Source organism: Siphateles boraxobius, unplaced genomic scaffold, assembly GCF_051911475.1.
Source record: "Siphateles boraxobius isolate OS27281-9 unplaced genomic scaffold, OSU_SipBor_1 24, whole genome shotgun sequence".
Taxonomy (NCBI): Eukaryota; Metazoa; Chordata; class Actinopteri; order Cypriniformes; family Leuciscidae; genus Siphateles; species Siphateles boraxobius.
Window position 1 is genome coordinate 16316151 of NW_027508855.1, and position 12179 is coordinate 16328329.

The window sequence follows — 12179 nt, forward strand, 5'->3', positions numbered from 1 at the left end:
TGTTTTATGAGCAGTAGATTTGATTTTAGTTTGAGAAAGAACAATATTCTTCCGCACAGTTACAGAGGCGAAGCAAAACCAAAACAATCTTCTTTTGTTTCGATTTTTAACCACTAGAGGGCCGAAAGTTACATACTGTACCTTATTGTAAAGTGTTACTAAACATTTATATTTTTGATGCTTTTTTGCATTTTAACAAATATGTTTTTACATGCTGAAAAACAGTAAACATTTTACATGCTTTTACAGAAATTTGAAATTCTGTAATGTGAAAGCAAATTATAGGTAATGTGCATAAAAAGGTAATCAAAGGTATATGTGCTTAACTGTCTTGACAATAAGGTCACAACACAAAAATTGTAAAGGCTCTAAAAATCACTTGAAAGCCATACTATAAAGAAGATCATCTTTAACTAGGAAATAACCTTTCAGAAATCTTGTATCTGGAGGCAAACACCCAGTACATTTACATTTATCTGACGCTTTTATCCAAAGCAACTTGCAATTGCTATATTTCAGAGGTCGCACACCTCTGGAGCAACTAGGGGTTAAGTGTCTTGCTCAGGGACACATTGGTGTCTCACAGTGGATTCGAACCCAGGTCTCTCACACCAAAGGCATGCGTCTTATCCACTGCACCATCACCACCCCAGTAGAAAAAACTGTAGTAAGTTAATGCTTTTTTAGCAGAAACTGTGGTTACCTTGGTGCATTTTTTAAGGGTTAAGAAAGAGGTTATACTCTTCCATTTCCATATAATCTAATTAACGTTTCTCATGCTCCTTTTTCTTCATTTCTCTGATGGCCTGGCTTCCCACAGTCTCTTCTCTCATCCATCTCTCCGGCACCTTTATGACTATGAAAGGGCTCCCTAAGATGCCAGATGCCTGAGTGTGCACGACTGTTTTATACCCCACCTTTATTCGGCAAGTAACACCAATAATGAAAATGTAAACATGATTTAAACAGTAATAAACAAATACATAAGTAGCTCGTTCTAGTAATGACGGAAAGAGGAATTGTGAAGGTTTTGTTAACGAAAGCAAGATTTCCATAAACCTGTAAACAGATTATATTTCAAATGTAACTTGGGTTTCATTGAGAATAATATAAAAAAAAACATATTTTTTTTATGGGAAGAGCTGAACTTTATTTTTTCCATGATATCCCTCGTGTGCTCAGTGAAGTTAAAAAGTTCTGATGAGATGATTTTAAGTTCAGTTTTCAGCTTAATGAATCTGGTGTTTATACAGAGCGAGAATTAAATACGCTTTTATTATCTGTTTGATGAAGCCTTTTATGCTTAACCAACGCTTTCTCTAGTTCTTTCAATATTTTCTTTCCCTCTGTGGAGCATTTGGGGAAGATGAATAAAACCTGAAATTAATTGAGCCGAAGTTAATGATTTCTAGACAATTGCTCTTAAGTAAATGGCACGATTCCTCATCCATTTATATCCCGTTTTAAATCCATGATGAATTAAAAACCCTTTGGGCCTTTTGCTCTCAAAAATAACAGGACAGATCATAAAGCACTCCACATCCCAGTGTTGTTGGGGCTATGGCTAGATCCTAATTTGCATATTATGAAAAAATTATATTAGTGCATCCCAAATCACTCTGCTTATGGGGGAAAAATCTATCAACTTAACAAATAAAGTTGGTCTGTGCTTTCAGCCAACATAATAATTTCTATAAACCTAAAACTAATACTGTTTTTTACTTGTGGATCCAAGTTCAATAAGCTTTCCTTTTTAGTTAAGATAAGATATAATAGGGAATGTAATTTTGGTGATCAAAGATGAGTTTTAAGTGATAAAGAGCCCTATTTTACCAATCTAGGCGCATGGTGTAAAGCGCACGGCACAAGCGCACTTAGGTACTGTCCGAATCCACTTTTGCTAGTTTAAACAGGAAAAATGGTCGGCGCACCCGGCGCATGGTCTAAAGGGGGTGTCTCTATTCTCTTAATGAGTAATGGGTGTGTTTTGGGCATACATGCAAAAAAACAATCAGAGTCTCATCTCCCATTCCCTTTAAAAGCCAGTTGCGCTCGCACTATGGCGGATTCGCTATTTACATGGCGGAATTTGGTAGCGGAAAGACTGAGCGCTTCTCCAGAGAGGAAACGGATTTGCTCGTGCGTGAGGTTAAAGCGCGCAAGCAGACCATCTACGAGACAAGCCGAATGATATTAGACTACATAGCTTATAATAAAAGATAATGAATTTCAAACCTGAACCAAACATATTTTTATTCAAAGATCAACAGTCTGTCATTAGCCTTTATTCTGCCACAAAAAAAATGGCGTTAAAAGTGGCGAAAAAAGTTCCGGTACACCAGCCATGTCAACAAAACGAAGCTTTTTTTAGCTTAGCAATGCATATGTAAATTCGTGCCTACAGTATTTTTGTAGAACTTCAAAAAAAGAAACAAAAAAGATGCTGCAGCCAATGAGCAGCCGGCGGGGGCTGGCTGCAGGATGACTCAACCTCCACGGACAGTTTTTAATGTTTTATCAGACAATAACTACTCAAGATTTTGCTTTAGTATAATCTCCGGGACAATTCGGGACAACAGCTTAGATTTCGGGACTGTCCCGAATTTTTGGGACGTCTGGTCACCCAAAAAATTGGGCGCAAATGCATTTGCTATTTAAACAATGTGGTGACGGACGTGAAAATGATAACTGCGTCAGGCTGAAACTAGCAAAAAACACATGCGTCGCGCCTGACGCTGCGTTGTGCCGGGTGTATGATAGGGTCCAAAGTTAATGACATCAGACTTTAAATGTACTCAATTGCTATTGCATAATTACAAATATATTTAAATACATTACCTTTAAGTTTCAATACATTATTTTAGATAGATACATATATTTTTTAGTTTACCATGAATGCAGTTAGGCTACATTGGACGGTATGCTTATCACATTTCAAAAACAACAGAAGTCATTTTGAAATTGCATAAAGACCTGCTTAAGTGTGTCAAAGCAGTCTTACGTTCCACTAACTGCATTTCATATAAATTTTAACTTTTTCATTTAATTGTAAATAGCATGCAATTAGGTGTCCGAAAACATTACATTCAAATTTGCACTTAAGTATATTATTTGAAGAATATTTTATATTATGTCCTTAATATGTTTTAAAGGTATGCTAACGTGTACTTCATATTCACAAGGGTTAATAGTCATAGTTAATAGGCAGCAACTACACGCAAAACTGCTGACCACACAAAGCTGTAGTGTCAGCATAGATGTTTTGGGATTTAAAGATGCAGTGATTATCATGCATCATGAGACTCAAGTAATATTTCTTTTTCATTTGTCATGCGGAATCATGAGCTTATTCCCAAGTTGACAGTGGTTGTGTCTTATCACGTGACAAGACCTCTGATGTTAACTCACGCTCTAAAAAATAAGGTTAATTTTAAGCTTGCCCCGACTAGCCCATGGCGTCAGTGTGTACTGTTATGTAACATTATATATAATCAGCCGCATGCATTCAAACCCTGTCATTTCAATGAATTATTAATCGCAAACAAATGGAAAATGCATATTGGCCCTTTAAACACAGTCCAGTACATTTATGAACTCACAAACAATAAAAGTAAAATGCCAGCTTCTGAATTCAGAATGAGCCAAATCATGTTTTCTGTATTTCACAGGAAAAAAAAGTAAAGGCATAAATATGGGGATCACTTTGTATGTAGATTACAGTGTACAGATGCACACGCTATGAAGAAGGAAAGTGAGATAAACTTGTTTGGTTTTTGTACACACACCCTATCTGAGGCAATATTTCTTCACTTGTAATCTGTTTATTCACATTTCGAGGGCTGGAGGCGTGTTATTGGTGAAATTCAGAGAACCCATGTTGGTTTGATTCCATCCTTTGCGCAGATGTCCCATGCTGCTATCACAGATATGACAATATTGATTGTTTGTTGACAATGCTGTGAAATATAATTCAAGGATGTTTCAGCGTATTGCTTTAAACCAGTTCAAATAAATGTATACTTATTTATTTAGCAGATACTTTTATCCAAGGTTTGAACCGATGTACTAAAATAAATTGGACTTTTCAACACTACAGAGAGAGTGGGGTTTTTTTTAACAGAAGATTTCACAGGTGTGCATCCCCTCCTCGAAACAAACAAATCCAATGCGTATTTCCCCCGAAAACAACGGATACAACATCCCAAAAAATAGCGCTAAACAATCTGTCTTTTGGTTTTACATTTGGAACCCTCTGGGGTCCTTCATTTCAGGGTCACACTCAGGGTCTTCGGGACCAAATGGTCCGGAAGGGTTTGATTCATATTTATTAAAAGAAAATCATATTTTTTTTTTTACTTGTTTTTTATAATATTTTTTATTTTCTTTTTTGGTGTTTTGAGATAATTTAAGATTTATAATTAATATTTATGCAATAAATATGACCCATTTCCCCCCCATTGAATATAATAGAAAATAAAAAAATAAAAAAATGCTTTTTTTTTTTTAAAGCTGTATTTCATTTTAGAGTCAAGCCTAGACCTCATAAAAGCAATTTTTGAAATTAGATGGATGCCATCTGGTGGACAAACTGAGCATTTTAAAAATGCAAAACACATATGTAATCTGAATTTATTCGTTTGTTTATGTATAAAAGTGTGTTTGTGTGTGTGTGTGTGTGTGTGTGTGTGTGTGTGTGGATGTGTCTGTTTTGCACTCTTGATGTTTTATAGATTCACCCCTTCACTGTTGTGTGCTTTTTTTCTGGATCGTGGCTGATTTGTAGATTGTACGCACAAAAAAACTCTGTATTGTCACATTTTTGCCAATTTCCCATTCATTTCCTATGGCGGGACCATTTGGACCAGAAGGCCCTGAGTGTGACCATTTTTTTTTACAACCACTTAGACTATTCAAATCCTGTCCCCAATTTTTTGGGGTGTTCATATACCAAGTACGAACAAAGTCACCAAATTTCGGACCATTCCGATGAAGCTATGATTTTACACATTTTTTTATTTAAATTCTTCGGGTCCATTTGGTCCGAAGAGCCCCAGAGGGTTTTAACATGCAGAATTTCCTTACAGAATAACCAAACGCAAAAGAACAAAGCGCTTCCAAAAATGTCGAAAAAAACAAAACAGAAATTTTCAAAAGTTAATAGATGAGCCCCCTTTCGGTAAATGCAGCACATAGTCCTGCTGCACATTTACAACCTCCACACACAAGGGGGCGCTTGTGTGACGTCTGCATCATTAAACAAGATGTGTTATTGTTCAGGTAGATGCTATCTGCCGATGCTAACCATTTATCATAAAGGTAGGGTAACATTTAATTGTTGTTCATGGAATTTTCGCAGGCATTTCCACATACAGATTTTGTGCCCGGTTCAACTTCAATGCTCAAGTTTAAAGTGGCTTAATTGTTTTGAAAATCACTTCTATATGTGTTGTGCCTCTTAAGAGTACATTGCCACACTATTGGCAGTTTTGCCTGAAAAATTTCGCTAATGTTTCCACTGCTCAAGTAATGTTGTCATGCTACAGTTGTTGCTACCTGTTAGAGACTTTTATGAGTTATCCATTCATAAGATTTCCTTGAGTAGTGTAAGTCAACATCAGAAGCTACGTTCGAAATTGCATATTTGGTTTGACATTTACTTTGAGACAGTTAAAAAAGTACATCCATCGAATCTGCTTTCCAGAATCTTGAAGGAAGTAGTAGATCATCTGGATAATTTTCACCTGTTTTTCGAATACTATGAATTGGACATAATACTCTTTTGGCGTAGCATTTTTCCCACATACTATATAGTATGGAAGTAAACATATTCGTATGCAGCCATTGTGTTGCAGAGCAACATTGACTAAACCAATAGTGTGAGTTTGGGGCAGGACTATCTGTTGAAACGTCCAATAACGGATGGAAAAAGTCATTATTTCAGTAATATCATTAGGTTCTTCACCTTTTAAGTTAGCATAGTCGCTACTTTTAGTTAGGTGCTTTTTGAAACGCTGACTGGCAGATGTGAGTGAAAGTAGTGACTGACTCCGCTGATAATTATCGTGGGCCGCAGGCTTAACATTGACAGAGGGGTTTGAAACTGTGTTTGAGCTTTAACTCTGGAATTAATTACGTTTTTTGTGCTTTGACAGGGGCCTTGCCGTTTTCTCTTATTTTAATTTCACCAGCAGGTACATGGAGGGATTTCTGAAACACTGAAACAAAGGTGTGTTTTCATGAAGGACATTATGTCTTTCCTTTCTATGCCTGTTTTTCACTCCTCTCTTCACTCCTTTCACTCTCTCTTCACAGGGCATTCGTCAACATAATTTAATAGCTGCCCTCTTTCACTTTGAAGGAGATGGATCCAGCTCTCTGATGAAGAAGGATAACAAGAAACCGTGAGGAAGAGGACATGCATCGCTATGGGTGAGTCTGTATAATGTGGGTGCACCACATTGTTTTTCGAGGAAGCCCTGGAACATAAAAAGGCAGCGTGGATTTTCTCCTGCTGATCAGCAGTCAGAGGTTTGGAGTTAATTGGAGAGGATAGACACTCACAATCAGCCGAGGCCAAAAATAAACGGTCTGACCACGGACTCCATTATTAAGCATCCTAATGGTGTCGCTTCGTGATGCCTGAGGTGCAGATCACCTGTTTGGATACAGAATCATTTCATTTATTGAACATTTTAAAATGTTTAATAAAATCGGATCTTTGCCAATCAGATTTATTTTAATTAATCAACACATAAAAAATAATAATTTTGTATACTTAGGGCTCAAGGGTTGCTATAAAGCACAAGATGCAAGCACAAGATCTCAACCAACCTGACACAGCAACACTGTTTCAACCAATTGTGGGACTTTCTGTTCAACCAACCTATGACAACTCGGTAGAGTGTTCAGGTAACGTAGTATTTTATTTGGAAAATTAATTAATTATCAGCTTTCTACCAGTGCATTTTTTCAGCGTTGTCATGATGTAATTTTCCTGTAGCTCAGGAATGATTAGTCCATGACATTGATGGCTGAGTTTATTGGCCATGAAGTCTTGAGATGAATTATGAGTTTGTAAACTTCAATTATGATGCAGTGTTATTTTAGTATTATTTATACTATTATAGTAGTTATTAATATTTTGCATTAGCTTATATTTTTTAATAGTCTGTTTTTAGTTGTAGTAATATTAAAATGTTTTTGTATTAGTTAAGTTTTAGTAGTTTTTCTCATTTTCATGTAAGCTTTAAATCCAATATTTGTATTTTATTTTATTTCACCTTTATTTCAATTATCAAAAAATATTTTTAATAGTTCTGGTGTCAAATGTTTCGCTGCATAATTTCATATTTCTCGCACTGTTTTTCATTCCTGATATTAATAAGCTTTCTTAGTCTTAATGCAACAATTGATGCCTTATCTGTATCTGTGCTATCAAAGAGAATGATGTGAAATATAGTTTGGTTGCACAGAAGTAGTCTATTCAAGCAAACGACATCTCTATTTTTAATTAACAGTACACAGAATGTGTACAAACTGAGTTCTTATTCTAAACAATACCAATTTGTTTTCACCTCTATTCTTTAACTGACAAACACCCAATTCAGAAAGTTGGGGTTTAAAGTCACCATGAAACCAAAATTGACATCTCTTTTTTTTTTGTGTGTAATATTGCTGTGTTTATTATAAATTATTTATTCATGTACATAATTATTTATAAAACGTATCCCTTGTAATGCCCTCATAATCTTCAATCAAAATATCTTCCCATCTGCAATGACATCTCTTCTCTGATGATATGTTCACTGGCGTGAGGGCGGGACAACCTGTCACTCACGTGAGATCCACCAATAGAAAACCACAACCATCCAATCGATTCCCCATGGACAAATTCAAGTCCAACACTTTTTTGTTGTTGTTGTACAAAAAGCCATTTCACTTGGGTATACATCACAATAAGGAAAAAAAGAAGATGATCACTTCTGTTTCATGCCAACTTTGAAGAAAGTAACAAGTTTCTCTATTGGTTTCCCTATTAATATGATCATTCTGAACTTGACTTGAATGAATCCCCATGAGAAAAGATAGTGAAAAGTCATGTGGCAGCTGAGAAACCACATCCAGAGCCATACATTTCCATTTTTATAATTTAGCTGTATAATGCCAAAATATATATATATTAGGTGATAAGCCAGTATCTTGTCTGATAAGCCACTGTCTTGTTTTTGACCTTAAACAAAGTCATGTAAATTGAGCTGCATTTCCTATGAGGGCTGTCTTTTTTTTCTTCTTTTTTTGTTTTTGTTTTGCTCCCATTCAGGGCTGTGATGAGTCTGTGCAGATGTAAAGAGACTGTATCAGGGCTGCACTTTCTCATTTTCACCTGCGGCTTAACGGAAATCCATCATAAAATCGCTCTACTGCTTTTATAACATCTTCATTGATTCGTCTCTCTCTCTCTCTCTCTCTCTCTCTCTCTCTCTCTCTCTCTCTCTCTCTCTCTCTCTCTCTCTCTCTCTCTCTCTCTCTCTCTCTCCATCTTTCTCTCTCTATCTCCATCTTTCTCTCTCTATCTGAGTACTTTGTGTGTCTTCCAAAAGTAGTGAACATCTGCTTTCTCTGTCAGTACACACACACCACCCCCTCACTGGCCGAGGGAATGATACATATAGCTGAGCCCACACACACACGCACTCACACGCAGTCAGACCTCCACACAATGAAGAGGTGACAGCAGCAGAGGAGCGCACTACCTCCAGCTTCCATCAGGTGGCACTCCTGCATTTCACGCACTACAGACCACTGCAGAATCTGAATCATGAATGCCTGAAAAAGCAAACAGCACGTTTGATACATCTAACACGAATCAAAGAAACACCTGGAGCTGCGACACATGTCAGCAGGATCATGCTTCGTATTAACCCACGCGCTTTGCTGACAGCCTTGATCCCCAACAAATAAAAAATCTGTCAGATATTTATATAGTAGCCTACATAGATTTAAAGTTGCACTCAGTCATTTTTATTCGTAAATTAATTAATAGGGCTTTTGATGTACTGACTCCAGTCACATTAGTAGCCTTATAAATGCTTATTTGACACAAAGCAGGTCGCGGTCATGTTGAGATCACATTACCAGCCGAAAGCTACTCTGTTTTTCACTGTACTAATCCTCCTATTATTGGATATGTTCACTCAAAGAATAAAGTAATAATGGATAACCACAAATAGTGCATTTATAGGCCTACAATGGCATTATCAGCATTGGGGAAGGTTACTTTTAAAAGTAATGCGTTACAAAGACTCTTACATTGTTACAAAATATGTATTTCAAATAAATGCTGTTCTTTTAAACTTTACATTCATCAAAGAATCCTAAACAAACGATTGTGGTTTCTGCAAAAATATTTAAAGGGGTCATATAATGGTACATGCACTTTTACAAGTTGATTGTACTGAAACGTGTGTTGGCAGTGCCTGTACACAACCATCATATAATGATAAAAATCCATCCAGTGTTTTTGTTTTAATCTCTTTATATGTTTTCCCCTGCCTCAGATTGAGCCGTTCGATTTTGTGACGTCAATGAAACGGACGCCCCTCCCACGATTGATAATTGACAGCAGTGTTTCTATGGTTTCAACACAGACCCGCCCTGAGCGAGCTGTCATCATACTCGGCCATTGTTGATACACTGGAGCAGAATGGCGTCTAAGCGATTGTGGTGTTCTGTTCTTGGGTGTAATAAGGAACACAGCAGTCATTTTGATGTTCTTAAATTCGAAGCGCTGTTATTAAAGATATGGGCCTCGAGTCAGTTAGCTTAGTGTAATAGCGTAGAGCTGCGTCACACGTAGGCTCACTATTGGCCGACGCTGGTCATGTGTGTGATGCGTGTGACGTATAACAACAGAAGCTAACGCTATTACACTAGTGAACTGACTCGAGGCCCACAGAGAAGGAAATGAATAGTTGAAATAAAGTCGTTATTTTTGTCTTTTTTGCGCACAAAAAGTATTCTCGTCGCTTGATAAACTTAAGATTGAGCCACTGAAGTCACTTGGACTATTTTAACGATGTCTTTAATAACTTTTCGGGGCTGGCAAGTTTCAATCCCTTAGAAGCCTATGGACTAGTATGGAGGAGTGATCCAGCTCTCAGATTTCATCAAAAATATCTTAATTCATATTCCGAAGATGAACGAATGTCTTACAGGGTTGGAACAACATGAGGGTGAGTAAATACTGACAGAATTTTCATTTTTGGGTGAACTATCCCATTAACGATAAGCCAAACATCATCTTGCTGTAAACAGGACAAAGCAAAGAATAAAGGAAGAAAGAATTGTGTTATAGTGACTTTACTTTTCGTCTTCAACTGAATTAAAAAAAAAAACTCCTTATTTATAAGTAGCTTTGGATAGAAGCGTCTGCTAAATGAATAAATGTAAAATGTAATGTAAATGCATAAGGTAAAATAATTACTTTCTGGTAGGCGAATGTTCCTTCTTTTTTCATTATTTTTGCAATCGCTCTGTCAAATTCCTTGACTTCACTAAAATAAAAGATGAATGCCATTGTCAAAAATATTGTGTAATAATAATTTTTGTTTTTTTGTGCAAATGCAAATTACAAGCATAAGTAGTAAAGTAAAATAATTACTCCGGCATTAATTAATAAAAAATTTAGTTTTAGGAGAAAAGGTCCGCTAATTAAAAAAAGGTCAAACGGTAAATCTGATTAAATAATTAATGATGACATTCTTTGATATTAACACAGTTAATATATTTAATTGGTCTACTTTAATGTCAACTAATTTTAATCAAATTTTTACAATGGATTGTCTACAAAAGGCCAAGGTTAAAGGCTAACGTTAGCTATCAAAATATTTTCGGGGGAAAAAGGCGAGAAAACATACATTAACAGCTCAAATTTTGTTACAAACTATCTTTACAAATATTAAATGGACTAAGTCATATGTTGGTGTATAGATGAGCTATAAAGTAGTTTGATTAAAAAAGAAATCAAATGAGAATGATTCGCTAATTAAAATTGATGATACTCACGTTTTGGCTTAAGTTCTGCACATGTTTATCCGATCCAATTTGATAGGAGGCGCTGTCTCGAAAAACGAGGGGTCTGAGAATGCGGGACTCTGGATCGAGGACTGTAGCTGCAGGCTCCAAGGCTCCGCTTCATACTACTCAACGATCTACCTAAATGCTTTTATGTTTGTGCTAATCATTTCTCACCAAACTGCTTTATAAACGAGCGTCAATGTAAATCTGGTTTTGCTAAGAAGAAGAAGAAGTGAGTGTAACGTTTTATTAACTTTTAAATATGAATCTTTGCAAATCGCTTGCACGCTTCATGATGAATGCGGCTAATGTTTACACTATATTACGGCATGTTTTCTATGTACAGTTACAACGTTCTCAATGTAATTCATAATCCCACGTTTATAATGAACAACGCGTTATGGTTAATGTTTCAGCACTGACAGTTGTACCTAACACTGAGATAACGTTACGCATCACTGACAAGCCTACATTTACCAACAAAAAGTTTTTCAAGATCAATCTGTCAGCGAACTAACGTAACCTATACACATAGCGTCTGTATCTCAATACTCTGTTACCCTGCCTGTACATAAGTTACAAAAATAGATCAAAGTGACATTACGTCAACCAACCATTCAGAAACTTGACCCTTACATTTACATATTCAGGATTTATAACTATATATTCAGACCTATATACATTCAGTGTATATGTATGCATGCATACATATATATATATATATATATATATATATATGTATATATTTTAAAGCACACACAGTGGTTTCGAGAATCACACCTTGAAGGGCCCCTATTATGGATTTTTGAAAATGACCTTTCATGTAGTGTGTAACATAGCTCTAAGTGAACGAAAACACCCTACAAAGTTTTAAATCTGAAAGTGCACCTTATATAAAGTTATTGTCTTTCAAAAGTAAGAATCGTCTCTGAGTCAATTAAATGAATTGTTTTTCAAACGAGTCATAAGCCGTTTTGTCGTGACGTCAAGACGAAACATTAGTATATTGCCCGCCCACGTATTGCACGTGCAGACACCAGGGAAACTTGAACCTCAAACCGGCAGTTGATTCTTGTACTGGATAGCATCATGTCGAGAAGACG